Source organism: Ambystoma mexicanum, chromosome 4p, assembly GCF_040938575.1.
Source record: "Ambystoma mexicanum isolate Mex_15411 chromosome 4p, UKY_AmexF1_1, whole genome shotgun sequence".
NCBI classification, from domain to species: domain Eukaryota; kingdom Metazoa; phylum Chordata; class Amphibia; order Caudata; family Ambystomatidae; genus Ambystoma; species Ambystoma mexicanum.
The window spans coordinates 292485169-292504709 of NC_090927.1; positions in this window are offsets into that span (position 1 = coordinate 292485169).

Sequence of the window (19541 nt, forward strand, 5' to 3'; positions counted from 1 at the left end):
TTCAAAGAATTCAAAGATGACACCCAGCTTGTTCGCCACCCATGATGGTGAATGTAGGGGTTAGGTTTACAGGTACACTGTACAATAACATTTATTTACAAAAAGACAATCGTATTGCAATTATTTAAACCGGGATTTGTACTTCACAATCAGCTGTGCTTCGGGTGGGCATGGCACAGTCGCAATGTTCGGTGGCAATGGATCACTGCTCTGCACAGAAATGTCCAAAATTCCATATCTGTGCTTCTCTAACACAGCAACAATAAGGCTTTTCACAAAGTCGAACTGCATTTCATCATAGACTGGTTTGATCACCCATTGCTTACTTCGTTTTGAAAACATCTTAGTGTACCGAGGCATCCTTACTTTACCCCTAGTCCTAGATTGTTCACGTCCGACATTGCTGTTATGGGCCAAGACCGCTAGTAGAGTGCGATGTTTCATGCCCCGAAAGCTAAAATGCAAGCGCTTTGGCCTGTACTTTAGGCACATATTGTGGAACACCTCCAAATCTCCTGTGTGACAGAATTCTGTCAGTCCTGTCAAATCTCTTGATAGAGTTTTGTCGAAAACAATCTTCTCAAATGCTTTGTGTGTCGGTGAAGATGGAATCAACCACTTCTTCTTCCGTGCCTCCTCTGGGGACAAAGGGCCATGTTCACATTGGTGGAAATGTTCATTTGCTGTCCAGCGTTGAACGTTGGTACAGTAGTGCATCAGTGACCGCCATTTTTCAAGTAGTATTTCCACTGACCCCTCACAAGTTTTTGAGCTCCACCAAAGATGGTTGGTGATAGAATGTGACCACTGCAAAATACTTTCAAAACCTTTTTTTTTCCCTGCAGCCGAGGTTTTCTTATTGATTGATTTAGCAAGATGCCATAAGTCAAATTGATGTTTAATATGTGGGAACTGCTCTCTCATTGTCTTGGCAATTGAAACGTGTCTATCCGTGGCTATGAGGTCGATGTGCATTCCCCTCGATTGTAGATATTCCACTGATTTTATAAAACCTAGTTTCTCCATGGCCACTGAGGATGTACATTGTGTTATCTGCACGACCACCGAACTCACAATTTTCTTACTATCCATGTCCTGAAAGTGGTAGGTGCAGTACTTGGCAGAAAATCCAGGGCTGTCGCACTGTCCATCGCCGGCTATCCTGAATCGTTTGCCTTTGAATGTACTTGCTAGAGACAATTGTTCAATTTTCCAAGCATCACTAATGGCCGGAAACAGATAATCATGTTGGTATGTGTAGTACAGCGCTTTAGAAATGAAATGGAGTCCCACAAACTGAAAGAAAGCCTCTAACTTTCTAAAACTGGAGCCACTAAAAAGTGATGCAGCTGCACACAGTAGATTGCCTGCTGGCAGTTTCCCCAGCATCGGTTGTGCAGACCATGAGAACCTATGATTTAATCTACAGGCGGCATTTATTTTGACGTTACTGCCTTTTATTTGACGAGTCACATTAATCAATGGCTTCCCACATACTTTCCCTCTAATGGAATGCACACATTTCAGCATACTTATAATTTCCATCAAACAACTGTCGAATACAATGTATTTGCGCTCTTTCATTGGACTGTCATCCTGCGTCAACGTTGTTTCGGCCTTTGACGTTATGGAGATTTCAACACATTGGAAAGTAATATCGCTGATATCAAGTTCTGATGCGTCTATTGATGCTGCGGCTGGTTCATTCTCTGTCATTTCAACATCTATTACTTCAACATTGTTGGGAGAACAAAACAATGTCGACAGGTTTTTTGATGGCAAAATTTTGGCGGGTGTAGATTGTGTAAATTGATCTGCAACTACTTCAGAGCTATCTTCAATACATTCAATAACATCTTCTTGAGGTGGTGCGGTCGCACTGTAGCTATGGTCCAATGCAACTTTGCTGTAGTCTCCAAACACAATTAATTCATGTTCTGGCCATTGGACATGAGCATCTCGAGCCTGAACACGCCTCGCCTCAATTAATAATTCCTCCATAGTGTACACGGTCTGGCAAGCCACATCTCTCATTCGCTTCACTGTCTGTGTGTGTATAGTTCTGACACCCACGGGTAACTGGAGGAGAGATTGGAAAAGGGATGTTCAGTTTAAACACAAGATGGAGTGTAGTAGAATTGACTGGAAAAAAACATAAAATAGTCCCCAGCACAAACATTTTTTTAAAGTTATGAACTGTTTGTAACTAACCTTTTTTTGTTTTTTTTTCTTTGCAACTTTTTTGACTCGACCTTCAACATCTGCACGCTGTAGCTCCAATTCGTTTCTGCATGTCCTCCCTTCCTCTTGCGCTGCAACAACTATATTTTCTGTATCCGCATAGACAGCACGGAATGAGGCTCCATCGTCTCCCTGAAACATAGTACTTTCATTACTATGTATCAAAATATTGTTAGCATAAAACACACGTGAGGACGAGCACACAGGTACATCTCAATAGCCAAATACGATTTAAACATTGTGTGCAACAATCAAACGACAAGTATTCGACCAGTGATGATCTATTTCGATGGAACTGTCAGTATCCATACCTCTGGCTCTGCATGGACTGCCATGAATGGTTGTATTGGAGAGGAGGCATCCGCATCTCCCTGAAACACAGTACTTGGATTAGTATGGTTTTCAATATTGGAAACATACACACACTTGGGGTGGAACGCACAGGTACATAAAAAGAGATAACCGCGAAAGATGCATTGTCCAAAAGAATCAAGGAAAATCCAAATATGATCACATTTCATCGACTTATTTCAACGATTCCTTTACATCTGCATCATCTAAATGAGATGTTGTGATTGTGGTGGAAGCTCCGTCGTCTCCCTGAAACACAGCACTTGCGTTAATAGAGAAGAAAGTATAGCAAATGGAATCACGTTATATGATCACGCATGATGGAGCTGTCATTATCCATACCTCGTGTGTTGAAGAATATCTATGGATGTTGCAAATGTAGTGCGCACTTCCGAAAGCTGTTGCGCCGATTCGTATACTTGAATGTCAGGCTCTGCATCAAGTGCAGGGGTTGACGCTCCATCAACTGCCTGAAACATAGTACTTGCATTAGTGAGGATTACAATTGTGAAAACATAACACACACCTGGGGTTGACAGCACAGGTACATATCAACGGCTAACCACGAATGAAACATTGTGTAGAACAATCAAACGACAAGAATTCCAGCTCTGATGATGATGCTCGATGGAGCTGTCAGTATCCATACCTCCTGATGTTGAAAAACATCTAGAAATGTTGTAGATGTGGCGGACGCTTCAGCATCTCCCTGAAAGACAGTACTTGCATTAGTATGGATAACACTAATTAGAACTGAAAACAAACACCAGTGGACGATAACTAAGGTGTATATCAATTGGAAAGCAGTAACCAAACATTCGGTAAAATAATTACACGATAGAATAAAACTATTACTTGACATGCATAAAACAAGTATGTAGCGGATTAGCCTAGTAAGATTACCTGATACGTGCTAGAAGTGGTTGATAACTGCGACCACGTCAAGGATGTAGAATGTTCTTGCTTCAGATTCAAGGGATAGTCAAGAAGTTGTAAACGTCAATTAATGATTGATAATGAAATGCCAATATTAAAAATAGCCATGTAAGCCGACAGAATACTTGAAAAATGCTCAATACAGCACAGTTCCCTGTCCCCATATATATATACATTGCGTTTGTGGGTTATGAAATCGAAAAAGAATATATTGATAAGTGTCATTATTCAAAAAACTATACACTCATATCAATATCGAAATTATTACAAGGGATAGAACACCTACAATATCAATTAATCCATTCGGCTACACACTACCGCAAGGCCGAAAGCTAAATCCGGACACTTGACTCACCGGTGGCGGAATGTGGACGAATAGAGTGGGAATAGCGTTTTCGCGCAATTTCCGTGTCGTTCGCCGTTTATTCTTCTTTGTTACCCAAGAAGTTGTGTACATGTCCAAGGAAAAGTGCCGGCTGCAGATGCGGTATCGATCACCCCTCTTGTCCTCTAAGACTTGTTGGACTCTACTTTCCAGCTCATCCAGTGGGTATCCGCAATGTCTGACCCATTCTCTTATTCGATCAACAATTTCCGGGAATACATGCATTGTAGTTCCTTCAGATTTCGCATGGGTCTTCGAAGGGCAACCGCTAATCGAACAGGCAGGCATTGTTGATAAATCTGAAAAGTAAATATCGACATTATTATACAATCTTCAAGAGTAAAGATTTGATACAAAAGTAAATGAATCATACAATGATCAATGCAAGGTTTGTTTTGGTCGAAGGAACTATACCAGTTCATTATGTGCTGCTTAGTATTTGCATAAGTTGCAGAAATGTATAATTGATGTGACTGAAATCTGAACATGTGACTCGTCCCTTGGATGTTCTGTCTTGCACGAGAAGGAAACATGCTTACATTATAGACTGGACCCCCGAAGGATGTAATTCAATGACAATAGACACAGATGAAAATAAATAGATCTATTGATAGCATAGCAATGGAAACTCAAGTCAATAGCAATAAGACCAATGAACATAGCACTATTGTGTACTCTACTCGAAAATAGATAGAAATTTAAAAATCTGAAATATGACCAGGATACATGGCCTTACCTTGACCAACAAACAGTTGGATTCAGCAAGCAGAGCAGTATGTTGCGGGAGAATAGGTGGATGGCCACAGGTAGCGCACTGATGGGTATGCTCGAAGCGGTCACAGAAGTTCACGGATAGCACGACGACGAGCAGATTAGCATAGATCTCAGTGGTTCCCAGGTAGCACGTTCAGGAGTTGACTTGCAAAGCACAAAGATGTTCTCATGAGACATATCGAGTGGTTTTTAAAGTATTAGAAACTGGGGTGTGTTTGTGAATGAATGACGTATGTATGTCGTGGTATTAGGGGGGCGGCCTGCTTGAAGGGGAGGCCTGCCTGGAGACACGGGGTCTGAGGAGGCCATGTGACCGATGGCCCCTTGGCAGGGGACACCTTTTGAAGTGTACATGTAGTTTGGCACCTTGGCCGTTTGCGCCCGTCACAGCCCCCCATGCCAGCGGGCATCCCCGGGTGTGAACCGCCTTTGATAGAGGGGGTGGGATGGATGGGCCTGGGGCGTGCAGATAAGGCACAGGAAGACTGCTGAATGGAGACACACTTATGTGTATTGCAGGGGGGCGGCCTGCCTCAGCGGAGGCCTGCCTGGAGACACGGGGTCTGAGGAGACCATGTGAACAATGGCCCCTTGGCGTGGTCTACCTTTTGAAGTGTACATGCAGTTTGGCACCTTGGCCTTTCACGCCCCTGACATCCCCCCATGCCAGCGCTCATCCCCGGGTGTGAACCGCCTTTGATAGAGGGGGGTGGGATGGATGGGCCTGGGGCGTGCAGATAAGGCACAGGAAGACTGCTGAATGGATACACACTTATGTGTATTGCAGGGGGGGCGGCCTGCCTCAGCGGAGGCCTGCCTGGAGACACGGGGTCTGAGGAGACCATGTGAACAATGGCCCCTTGGCGTGGTCTACCTTTTGAAGTGTACATGCAGTTTGGCACCTTGGCCTTTCGCGCCCCTGACAGCCCCCCATGCCAGCGCTCATCCCTGGGTGTGAACCGCCTTTGATAGAGGGGGGTGGGATGGATGGGCCTGGGGCGTGCAGTTAAGGCACAGGAAGACTGCTGAATGGAGACACACTTATGTGTATTGCAGGGGGGCGGCCTGCCTCAGCGGAGGCCTGCCTGGAGACACGGGGTCTGAGGAGACCATGTGAACAATGGCCCCTTGGCGTGGTCTACCTTTTGAAGTGTACATGCAGTTTGGCACCTTGGCCTTTCGCGCCCCTGACAGCCCCCCATGCCAGCGCGCATCCACCGGCGCGAACCGCCTTTATATCAATATACAGTATATCGCCTTTATATCAATGATAGAATATCGTTGCTTATCAATAACAAATGCCACATACTGGAGATTCTTGTGAGCACAGACCCACACTTCAACCGGTGTAATATAGTGGTCAAGACTGTATAATCCAATGGTAAATGTTAGTATAGAAATATGTGTGACTTTTATAGAGACATAACCTACTGAAAGACTTTGAACAAGTGTGTTTTAGTGCATGCATTATCGAGAATATGTTATGTTAGCTTAGATAGATAGTGACCACCCTGCTTCACAGCAACCAGACCTTCACCCATTCGGAGCACAGATGTCTGACGTCCATCCTTGAATGGAGACACACTTGATTCATTTAAAAAATCGAGACAACCGTTGTTAAAATATATGTGGTGTTTTATTTTGTATCTTATTTTCATGATACAAAAATACAAGACTTTAAAGATTATACAGGTCAGGTTGCAGCACAGCGAGAGAAAATCCCCTGTACTGACCGCTGTCACTCGGGAACGTTTCTCTAATGGCACGAACGGCACAGGCGGGTATCACTCTTCGAACGCGGTGTCCAAGCCTCCTGTGAAGCCACCATGTAAAGGAACGATAGGCCACCAGCCTGTACCACCTATGAAAAGGAATGAAACAAACTGTTTTTAAATGACCAAGATAAGTTTAATAAACGTTTGTTGTCAATGACAATTCTTGTAACTAATGGCATTTTACACGGACAAATGCTATCTAGACAATGCACACTATTCAACGACTTACATGCGTTACAATGATATGTAGATGTAATTTTGGATATAGTAGAAGACCACGAAATAGGAGTGGCATGACAAGCAGAGTATACTTACTCGTTACTCGGATTACGAGGACGAACAGTTGCTCGAAGTTCGTGCATAAGCACCATCATTATTCTCAACACGGCCCGTGTGAGGCAGGCTGTCCTGAAGTCTGGCAGCTCGGTGATGCATTGCGATCGTGGCTCGCCTTCCGAAATGTAGGCCAGGCATCCCGAGTTTTCTCGGCAGCAGCAGTTCTCGTCCTCAGTTGGCATTAGCTCGCACCGATTGCATGTGCACCAGGTGGAGACGCCGTCCATGCGACTAGGCCCAGGCTCTTCATCTGTTGATTCGTCCTGCCAACTGCCGTCCGAATCCCCATCGTTTTCGCGTGCTTCCCTTTCCAGTAGTTCCTCCTTGGTATACTTGGGCTTGTACATGTAGGGCATTATTTAAGCCTGTGTGTTAAACAAACTAAAATAATTTATAGCGGTGGTACTGGTATCTGTTCGCACGGGCTACAAGCAGCGAAGGTAGCTGACCAGAGCACTGAAACGAGTCACAGAATACTCAAAGTAACACAGAGAGAGGAATGGAATCGAAAATCGGCTGCTGTGTGTTGTGAAACGGTCTGTTTATACTTATTGAGGAGAGAGGCGTCCTGCCATTTCCATGGCGACACGTCATTAGCTGAAGCGCAGCGAATGTTGACACGAGACGTGCTTTGGCGTTGGGAAATGGGCGGTACGAGTCTGCTGATGACAGGCTCAGGGGCGGGGGAATTGATTTAGTGCCACAAAAGCAGGTCAGCCAGGGCGATCGGGGAAAAGATAGGATTATCAGAAAATGGCGGCTCCCTGGTGCTTGTTCTCGCGTGCGTTTAATGGACTAAAACTCGGGTAAGGTCCATAGGAATGTTTTCAAAAATCGAGCCACTTAGGCTTAAAAAAACATGGCCAACCCGTAGGGACAATAAAAATTTTTACTAGACCATGCCTTTAACACTCTACGCCAAGCGATTCTCTCTAGTGTTTCCCACATCTACCACGGTATGCCCAACAACGCTCTGCTCCACAATAGATTTTCAGGGCAAGTTTTTGTTTGTAGAGCGTTATTAACGGAGCCATGGAGAAGCCTAAAAATGTGATCTTTTTGCGTTGGGCTGCTCGGCTTTTTGTCTTTATTTGTAAGCTCCCTTATTCTCATAAGGTCTCTTCCACAACCATTCATGTTCATTCCCAAATACTTTAATGATTATTACATTTGGATTACAACTCTCTCAGTGTCCATCGGTAACTTTCTCTTTACCCTTGCCAGTTGGAAGAGTAGGATCTCTGTCTTTGCTGCATTTATTTTAAGGCTGTTTTGATCTATATACTCCTGCAGCATTACCAATTTCTGCTGCAGCCCAATTTGGGTCTGATCAATGTGCTAGATTCTTTCATTGCCTCTTTCAGGTCAGAGACAAACAGGCTAAATATTGCTGGTGCCAGGCGCCATTCCTGTTTCAGGCCTCTCGCTGTTTCAATTTCTTTTGTCATGAGCCCTGAATGACTTAATCTCACCTGGACTGATGTATTTGCATACAATGGACCTCATTACAACTCCGGCGGTAGCCGTGCCGGCAAAACCAGTACCGCTGCCGCTGGAGTTGCATTCTTACCAGCACCAGCGAATGGGCAATAACGGGGTCATGCCGAGTTTGTGGACCCGGTAATTGCCCATTCGCGGGTGCCGGCAATAAGGGAGTGCCGGTGCATCCACGAGCTGTGCTCTTGGGTGCCTGTCAGCCCACCAGGTTAGGCCTGGTGGGCTGACAGGCACCCATGAGCACAGCTCGTAGTATGGCGGTCCGGATGCAATGGCGCCAGCAAGCTTACAAGTGCCGTTGTATCTGGACCACCAGGGTAGTTATGAGGCCCTATGCTTTCATGGCCCTTATTAGGCCATTTGGACACCCCAAGTTGTTAACTTGCTCCAGAGTATTTCTCAATTTATTCCATTGAACTCCAGCTCTAGATCAAGAAATGCAAAGTAGAATTTCTTCCCTTACTGCAGAACTTTAGCTTTTAGTAGATTAACCAGGAATAAATTATGAGTGCAACCTACGCCTTTGGTGAATCATGCCTGTCTTTCGTCTATGTGTCCTGCTTTTATTGCCCAGGCCAGTACTCTTTGTGACAATACGGCCAAGCACATCCAGAAGTGCAATCAGCCAATAATTTCTTGCCTCTAGTCTATTAGCATTCTTAAAAATTGGCACCACCACTGCCCTCTTCCAAGAAGGGGGAATTGTCTTGGTTTTTACCACCTCTGTGAATAGTGACACTGCAAAATCAGCCTACTCATCATCGGCTGATTTAAGCATTGCGTTTGTTAATCCATCCAGGCAAAGTGCTCGCAACCTACTAGCCTTTCAAATCAACTCTACCAGCTCTTCTTTTTTAAAAAGTATGTTCCAGTCAGAGGCATCTACGCTGATTGTTTCCATCCTTTCTGGTTTTTTAAACAACTCTCTGAAGTGTTCAACCCACTTAGCTTCTGGTATGGGATTCATTTGGGTTATCTGTTGGTTTTGGTCTTCCTCATTTAACAACTTCCACAGTTCTCTAGTACTTTTATAGGAGATCTGCCATCTATGTTGTATTGCTGTTTATGAGCTCGACACTGCTTTTGTCGTGTTATAGCCAGTAGCTTTTTTAGTTCTCTGATATCCTTTCTTAGCAGCTTTTTCTTTGTCGCGATCTCACTATCATATGCATGCATCTACCTACGGTAGCAATTCCTAGGTCTCCCCTTTTTGTCCTTCAAACTTTCCAACAGAGGTAGGTAGTCTGCGGTGCTCTTATGTGTGTTCACCTTCTCTTTAAAGCTTTCTGTTAATCTATTGACTGCCTCCTGGTTAATATGCACCCTGATCTTATTCGACTCAACATCTACTCTTACCTGCAATTTTTTAAAAATCTTTCTCATATGGAGCGTTCCATATCAGTCTCACTAAATCATGGTCACTATTTTGCATGCTTACTACTTCTAATGACTGTACTACATCATACACATTCTGAGATGTAAAGTAGTAATCTACGACTGAATTTTGTTCTCCTCTACACCACATTGGGGAGCTTGGAATATCACTGGCTATTTGGCCATTTAATATCCGCAGATTTCTAATTCACGTTTTCTGTTTTCCACCATTCCGCTCTTGCTTTCTTTCCACTCGCTACATACGTTCTTTTACACTGCCTCCCTATCTCTCCTCATTCAGTGTTCAGTTCACCGCACAGAATCAGCCACACATTCTTATATTTTTAGTACATGTTATCAATCACTTTCATCACCAAGCTTACAAATTGTTCTGTGTCATATCTTTTGTCATTCCAATAGATGTTAATTATACCCAAGACGTGCTTCCCTGTACCCTCGGGTCCTCTTAGGCCAATGATCAGTGATTGAATATAAGGGTTTGGTGAGCGCTCTTCCATAATCTCCATGCCTATTTCATTTCTAATAATTGTTATTAGGCCAGCCATTGCACAGCCTTTTGGCCCTTTTACTGCATTATTTGAGAGTATACTATAACCATTCATTATGGGCCTGTGCGTTAACCAGGTTTCCTGGAGGCATAGGATTTCCAAATCCCTAGTTTCTATCTCCATCATGTTAAATAAATGGGAGAACCCCCTTGTGTTCTGGTACCCATCACAATCTTGTTATCCTGGGTTTGGTGTTAACAGTTGCTTTTTCTCGTCACCAACGCACCTGCCAGCCAATCCCAAGATATATCCTCTTGTATATAGGGATTTAATATTTTTTTGTTGTGCTCCTCAATTCTTCTTTTACCCCTGCCTATTGGATCAATTGTTATTTTTAAGAAACCTGGGTCACGCTCATCGTTTCATTTTCCTCATTGTCCGAGACCCCAACAGCCTTTGGTCTTGTGCCCTTTTGGTGATTTGCCTCCTTCCTTGTCAACATCACTTTTTTGTTCTGGGATCTTGGTTATTCCTTCTCCTCAAGCCCCTCTATACATTCACCAAAGCTATTTCAATATCGAACCCTAATAGTCTGAAACTGGGGGCCGCTTCAATTAGTAATTTTTGTATTATCTTAGAAATGTTTGAGACACACTGTGTCATATTTTCTTTCTTTGGGGAAATCTACGATCGGATTCAATTGTTCTTAAATTTGGAATGTGGTGTAAAAGTCTCATCACAATATAACGGTTCAAATTCAATTCAGCCTTTGCCGTCAAGACCCTCTCTAATATTACTGCAGTTTTTCCTTTTTGCCTTATGGCTGTAATTTAACTCTGTTTTCTATGTATTTCTTCTTTTATAATATTCTCTTCATCGCACCTTAACTCGGTTAACTTGGTGATTTTGAGGAGACCTTTAAGTCACCCCCAAGTTCAATATCCTCATCATCATAAACTGAGATCTTCCATAACTCAGGATCTATAGGGCTTCTGACTTCATTTTCATGCTCTGTGTCCTCTGATATTCTTACTGCCACGGGTGCTGGCCTATCTTCTACTTGGTTTCGTACTTTGCTTTTATTTCGGTTCATATCCTCTATGCTCAAAAGACTTTCTTTTATGTTTCTTAATAATTTCCTTGACCCATTTGTATCATTGGGTTGTTCTGTGACTCATTCTTACTCTTCTTTGTTTGCAAGAACTTGTTTTCTCAGGCTTGTTGCTTTTTGTTCCGTTGTGGGCCAAAGAGCTCAAAGTTTACTTTATCATCTGGTCTTCTTTCCCCTGTTCCTTCGAGGGAGTACGTTTCTTCGTTGTCTTCTGCCAGAAGTACTTTCTGTCTGTCGTCCACACAATTTTTCTCCTGGCCTTCACTGGGGTCTTGAATCATTGTTCTCACTACACCTTCTTCACTTTCTTTATCTACTTCCACCACCATCAGCCAGGGGTCAAATATCACACCCTCGATCCTGGGTACTTCCTTTGGCCATCCTCTTGCTCTTTGCCATGCTTCTGGATTAGACACATTACTTGCCTTCCGTACTACATTGGGATCCTTAAAATCTCCATCTTCCTTATCTGGACCAATCCTTTAGTACGTTTTTTGTCTCCATGCCATCCTTTAGAGGTTTAAATGCTTCTGGTAGAATTTCATTTCTCATAAGCCTTCAGTGATGAGTTAAAGTATGCGTTGGTCTCTTAAATCACCTTCCTTTCTGGCATTCTCCATTGATTCTGCTCTTGCTGTCACATAGGTTTCAAATATATGGGTTTAGAATGCATAATAGCAATAATGGTGGCCTGGTCCTTAAAGCTCCCATCTATGGTTTCATATATCTTTAAAAACAGAGAGAGTGCACTTGTTAATGCCGACATTAGAATTGCTTGGTCCACTGGTTCTGTTTTAATTTTTTCCTTGTTTTTATTGGGTCCAGGACATTTCTGTGACTTTTGTTGTTGTTTCGGTCTAAGATTTCCTTTCTCAGAATCCAAGTAGCCAATTGATTCAGAGTCACTTTCTGTATAACTCGTGCTTCTGTTCAATTTTGTTAGTTCTTCTTTTTGTAAAGTGAATAAAATTCAAATCCATGTACATCACGCACAGAGCTATACACAACCAAGGTGCAGAATTCCTGAGACAAATTACGCCTACACCAGCTGACAAGAATGCTCAAATTAAGCAACGACAACCGCCTAGAACCGAAACCCTACAACAAAAGAAAACTTGGAGGATCCTCGTTCTCTCACCAGGCACTGCAAATGTGGAATGACCTACCAAAGATCGTACGGAACACAAGAAACCACCTAGTATTCAGGAAACTGCTCAAATCCTGGCTCTTCACTGCATAACTAGAAGACCACCTACAAGAACGCCCACACCGCTAACAACGATGAATAAAGAATCTGACCTCGGTCCCTACCAAACAACCGAAAACAAACAGAATCCAAGGAACACACCCGATGACATACCATAATACATCTTGAGAGATAGCCACAAGAGGAGAACACTATATTCTGAACAGATAGACAGACCAAGATGAAATAACTTGATGACTCATCCACAGCATCCCGGCCCGTACCACACCCAAAGTTCAAGCAGACATATTCACATAGATGGTAAATTAAGAGGAGACCACTACTCCTGCTCCCACATCCAAGGAGGAGAATAGACACTTCAACCTCACTGTACATAGTTCATCAGAATACAACAGGGAATGCATTGCGCCAAAACCAGAATTCCAGCCAGGCATGGGCCTCTCTCTCCCTTTGACTCCAAATTCTAGCTGTGTTTTAGGACTGTAATGAATTATTCAATGATTTCTCAAATCCAGCAAAGTGAGATACTATACTCAATTGCTCTGCTGGGCAAAGCCTCTTCCCCATGGTACATGACTCTCAAGTCTAGCCACTTTTCGCACCAGGCAGGATTCCCAAAATCCAGGCATTCAGGCATGCTGTGATTAGCAGCAAAGCATATAACCCACTAACCAAAAAAAGCTCAAAACGTTCTACTTATTTATCTTGCTCAAAAACAAACACAACCACCTCTCGCACCACAAGCCGCATGCACTTCACCACACCACTACAACACATAAACCACACCCAGAGCACACGAGGACTGACATTGTTGTGATACTCGCACCAAAAGCTCAGCACACGGTATATACCGAGTTGAAGCTGCCAACAAAACACCACTCCTCTCACTATCCTACCCCCTCTTCACCCTACTAACCCATCCCACCTTCTTGTTTGCAGATTCGGCAGAGCACCTGGGGACCAATTCTATTGGTGACGGTGCGCAGTACAAATATCTTTAACATTTGTACCCCTTGGCTGGAGGATCCGATTAGTATTGATTCCAAAGGTCTTTCTAGTTCCTTGTTGATTGACTTCTAATCGAACCGGGATCCCCCTTCCCTCCATTATCTTCCTTGTGTCACCTCTCCCAATACTTTGCATATCCGTGCATATTTTTGATAGATCTTCTTTTACTTTGTCAGCCATGGCCATACTAGCTGAAATTTGGTCCTGAATAGGGGCATGGATCATGGCTCAGGTGCCCAGTACCACATCAAATGTCTTGCTCCTAGGTGGGCCTTTTTTCACTGTTAAGAGGGCTGTCTGCGGTGTCGGGGTGGGGTATTTTGCTCATATAATTGGCATTTTTGTTTGCCACCACTGTCACCCTCATAAACAATTCTATTTCCATGTCATACTCTTCATTGCTTGGGCAAGATGTCTGATCCTTACCTATCCCTTCATTATTTGGCGTCAGCTCCAGCTCCTCAATTGGTGACTTGTTCTTTACAACCTCTGTCTCCTCTTCCACCTCTGTTTCCCATTCTATTTCTATTTCTATTTCTATGTGTTTGTAACGCGCCGACAGCCCGCAGGCATCAGGGCGCGGAGACATCCTGAGAGGAAAAGTAGCATATTAAGAGGGTAAGATAAACCAATGTTGGTTAGCGAGGAACAAGTCAGTGATATATATACCTAAGGAGGCCCTGTAGAGTCAGAAAGTTATTGGAAAAGATGTGTTTTCAATAGTTTCCTGAACTTGCTATAATTACCTTGCAGTCTTAAATTCACTGGAAGGCTGTTCCAGGACTTAGCCTCTCTAATCGGGAAAGCTCTGCCACCACCTGCTGCTCGTTTGACCAATGGGAAAACCAGGAGGCCTATGTCGGCTGATCTCAGGTTTCTCCTAGGTGTGTAGATAGATAATTTCTCCTTGAAATATTTTGGGGCCTTGACATATAAGCATCTATGAACGATCGTCTTGGCCTTGAAGAGGACTCGCTCTTCAATTCTGAGCCAATGAAGATTCTTCCTTGCCGCTGATATGTGCTTTCCATATTTGATTTTCTTAACAATGCGAACGGCATCATTTTGCATAGCCTGGCATAGTTTCAACTCCTTCTTGGTGGCGCCCACTAGCATCGCATTGCCATAGTCCAAACGGGACAGAATAGTCGCTCTTGCGATATTTGCAGCGTTAGCTTCACTTATATAGGGTCTGATGGCTCTCAACAGTCGCAAGTAATATGTATTGTTTTTCTGCAAATAATTTACTTGTGCTTCGGCCCCCACATTCTGCAGAGAACTGGACTCCACCACGGACCGTAGTATCTCATGATGTCCATACTTGTGGGTCTGACAATGTCCTTATTGATCTCATTATTTTTCTGCACAACAGGGGCTGTTAGTAATATATGCGGCATTCTCTCATTTGCCCGACCTTCCTGGCCTTTGCCCCCCTCCATTACACGATTATTACCAGGTTCATGTAGAGCGCCCCGACTGTCAAGTCAACATAGATGATTGGATGTGAGGGATAGTTTGGGCCACGGCTGTGAGCCCTTATGCTGATTACCTATGCCTCAGGTTAGAGTACTTCTGACTGAAGCAATATCTCTTGTTATATAACCCACATATTCAAAACAAAGTTTCAGTTGGAGTTTAATTTGCTTGGTTTTAATGCTTTGAGATGAAAGCAACCTTTCAGGATAGAGGGTCAGATTAAAAAGTACTTTAATAAAAGTGACCATGCATATTAATTCAGGTTTTGTGAAGGGCTAATACATGGGGAAACCTTAAGGAACTGAGTGCCCACCAAGGTAGCGCAATGTGACTGCATTGCAAGTATGAGGCACAGGGAACCAGGGTCAGGGCTCAGACCTTGTGTTCTGCCACAAAGTGCATCAGATGTTATGCATTATGTTTGTGCCTTTTCATCTATTATTCCCATCTTATGTCAACCAACTTCCAATATTATGATTTTCCTTGGAAGTTCAGGTTTGCAAAACATAGCCAAAATGTGTATGGATCCATGACAAATATTTAAAAGGAGCTGTGATTTAGAATTCAAATGTGGAGAGCTTGTTAATGATAAACCTTTGAGAATTAAAACTATTGATGTTTCTAAACCTTGGAGACCTTGACCTTGGGGGTCCAGTATTTTCCTTCAATGTCTAGGGCACTTAGCTGCCATGGATTCTGAGGTCCTATTTTGCCTGTTAAAGGGCACTGTGAGGGTATGTATGGGCGAATGTGGAGGTATTGATAGGGAGAGAGATTAGCTGTGATGGGCCAGCTATCCCAGATCAGGAAGAAGATTCAGCACAGAGAATGAGATTAAGGGTGAATGAATGTCATGTGCCACACTCCATCTGGTGGCACCACTTCTCTTACCTGTAGTGTTCCATTAACACCCTATAAACTTCTGCTTTGGATGTGTGCTTTCCATGCCTAATGTCAATAACAAAACGTCTATGCCTCTGGGAATAAGAGGATGGATGGGTTGTACTACTTTTGTAGTACAAACCAGTGCAGACCATATGGTCTTCCATTACCCCAGCAGCTCTTGCTGCCATTATAGCACAGTATAGTACAGCGCAACTCTGGTATTGGTGTCCAGAGTCCAACACCTCTAGTTACAGGAAAGTGTGACACAATGTTGGGTGTCCTGACCCACGTTTAAGCTATCATGCCACAACATTTGGTGCTGTGGGCTTAGAAAATTCAAGATGGCGGAAAACCCACATGTGCGCCGAAATCCAGGAAAGCTGCGCAGTTTGTGCGCACACCGAAATGGTTGCCTCACTTGCCACCCACCAGTGCGAGAATGAAAGGCCGGGTTGCCATGAGGGAAATGGGTTGCCAAAGGAAAAACAGTAGCGCCGGTTAGCTTCAAAGCGCTTTAAAATCACCATTGGACTACCCGCACAGTAGTCTGAAACCATTGGGAATGGCAATGCTGATTGCCAAATGCAACCTAGAATTGTTGGGAATTCATTTTCTTAAATCCCAAAAATGGGTGCAGTACCAGTACTCACCACTATCCAAAAGCCGGCAGTTTAAAACCACCCTGTGTTTCTCTGAAGGCAAGCCAAAGTGCCTATTTCAAACATTGCAATATGTGCAAAATATTCACTGAACACCAGCAGACATTTGGTAGAATGGAGTTTTGTGTGCCTACAAAATCTGGGAAATGAAGAGCCCAGAACAATGCTTATAACAAAACTGGCTGAGCTATGGAGTCAGCAGTTTAAGTTGCACTGGATTTAAAGACACTAAAATCTAAATGTTTAAATTGACTGAGTGACCTATGTTTGGTGTCACATGCCTTTGTAACTGTTGAAATGTCATAGTTTTGCACTTAGAATCAGCATTCTAGCTGCATATGTAAAAATGTTTAGTTTTATTTGAATGCAGAAACTGGGGAACAGAAATGACAGCTTAAAGAGATTCCAATGTGCCTGGCAACTACCCCCATCAGGAGTGAAACTTGAGTCACAGCTGTGTTCCCAGGCCTAGCTGCCCTTTTGCTGCTCACACTAAGGATATGCCATCTATCTGATAATTGAATTACCTGTGCTCTGCAGGAAAGTGAACAAAGCCCTGTCCTGGCTCAGGCAAATGTTTTATTGGCAGGAGTCGTAAATGGTCGTAAAAAGTGGCTTCCTCCTGAGGAAAGGGGAGGGGCACTGCCTGTGAGAGCAAGCTGGCTTGGCAGAACTGGATAAACCAGTATTTCTACCTTGTGCTGAGAGGAAACCACACCCCTTTGGAGCCAGAACATAACTTTAAAAAGATGGATCATTCATAGAGCGGACATGTGAAAATTTTATAAATGATACCATAATTCTTGTGATTTTTCTGCCCACATTTTAAGAGGTTTTTCGACCCGGTGGCATGTTCAGGGGGGTTTTAGCGGAAAAGTGGATATAACTCTAAATGTATGCATGTTAAAAATCTGAAACTTCTTCAGTTAATGTCCATACTCCCTGCACACATGTATGTAAAGTTGGGTCAATGTCAGAAATTGAAAAATCAGTTAAAAAGTGAAATATGTGCCATTTCTGAATGCAAGCTCCCAGGAAGAGCAGAGTTTGAACAGGGGATACCTCCTGTAATGCATGATGGGTGCATATGATTTTAAAACAATATGTACCTCTGCAAATATGTATTTGTTTCAAATCTAGATTTGTGTGTAAGTTGACAGGAGGAGTGGACTTTCTGCAGGCTGTAAAATGACATCACGCTGACTCACAGTTCATTCCCCAATCAAATGATAAATGGAAGTTTGACCAATTAGAAGCTGAGAGAGAGGTAGGGTCAGTGATGCTAGAACACACCCACATTCTAAACACATAAAAGCAGACAGACAGGACAGATAGAGACCTTCAAATTCCATCTGCAGCGGGACGCTCTGCCGGAAAAATCCATACTTTACCTCCATCAAACCTCCAGAGAGCCAAACTAGAGACTTCAATCTATCCAGAACTAGAGACCCAGACCAGAGATCCAGAAAGAGAGCTGACCCAGATCACTGTGAAGTGCAGAGGCCAGACCAGACCAGAGTCCAGTTTAAAACCCTGACCAGATCCGTGATGAGGCCCATTTCACTCAAGAATATAGTGTGAGTACCTAGAAAACTGTGCAGATCCAATCTCCTAGTTAAAATAATATAATTCAATCCTATTTTAATCTAAGTAGAACTGTCTCCTAACGGTCACCTGTCATTTGTAAAGCTGTCACTTGTCATTTCCGAGTTGCACGTTGCACGTGTCTTTTTGAACTTTAAAATTTCAAATCTGAAAAACGACCTTTATTTAATCGCTCATATCTCCGCAACCGTTTGTGCTAGAGACTTGCAGTAACTTTCATTTGGAAGATGAGATCCTAGGCTTTCCTAGGACCCCAAAACGATAGGGATAGTCCTTGTGGTTCCTCTGTAATAGCGCTCGGCGCATCCGCGAATTTTGCCGCGATTTGCAAATTTCTCAACGTGTAAAAAGACAGCAGTTTTGCCTTCCATTTGCCAGAAATTCGTTTAACCTGCTAATCATTCCTGAATCATTGCAAGAGTGAGCCTGAGCTAATATTAACTAGATACCACTCACCCTGAACCTCTGAAAGGGAATTAAAAGCATTTCCAGCATATTTCTCATCCATTGCTAGCACATATCAAAGCAATTTGGGCCTGTGTTTTCAAAACTCCTATCTGTTTTCTGTAGTGTAAGCTTGCTGGGGTGAACTGATTACATTGATTGCATTTCTGAGAACTGCGTGCTTTCCTCCCATTCCCTTGCATTGCATAAAGAGGGGGGGAGTGAATAGCCAGAGAAAAGTGATTACATTGTTTTGTTGAAATCATATTGAGTATTTTCTATACTGCATTTCATTCATTCAACCTTGCATTTCCTTGAACCCTATAAAGCATTTTCTACCACATTATACTTCTGTACCTATTTACCAGTGTGCTACCTTATCCATTTCATCTCAACTCCTTAGTAATTATAAAGAAGTGTGCTAGTGCCAGATTCTCCGTTGTTGATCTTTATCATATCAGATTAAGTGTGCTATTCAATTATTAACTTATTATAAAGTGTGATATATATATATTTTAAATTATCAAATAAACCTTTTAAACTTGCAAAACAGAACTACTTCTTGGCTCAGTGGGGTCAGGGGGATTCCAAGAGAGGGGTGTTATATAGGGGTAGTCATCCAGAACGCATGAACTGGACATAAAGATATATCAATAAGGGTTTTCATTCAGTATTATAGACTAGGCGTTGACTTAGCTGTAGTGTTGAATTGAATCCTCTTACAAATTGGGGGCTCGAGCCGGACGTTTGGGTTAGAATACCACTTGTGCAGCTTAATACAGTGTGCTAACTGACGGGATACATACATCCGCGCGGATCACCACGCTGCATTACGCTGTAAAGCATTCCTCAAAAGGGACACTCCAAGAAAAGTTCTGTTCTGCAAAAATAAAATACTAACTTCCGTAAGTCAGGACAGAGACCAATCTCTAGAATGACGACCTTAGTAGACATGAAAATAGCCAGAG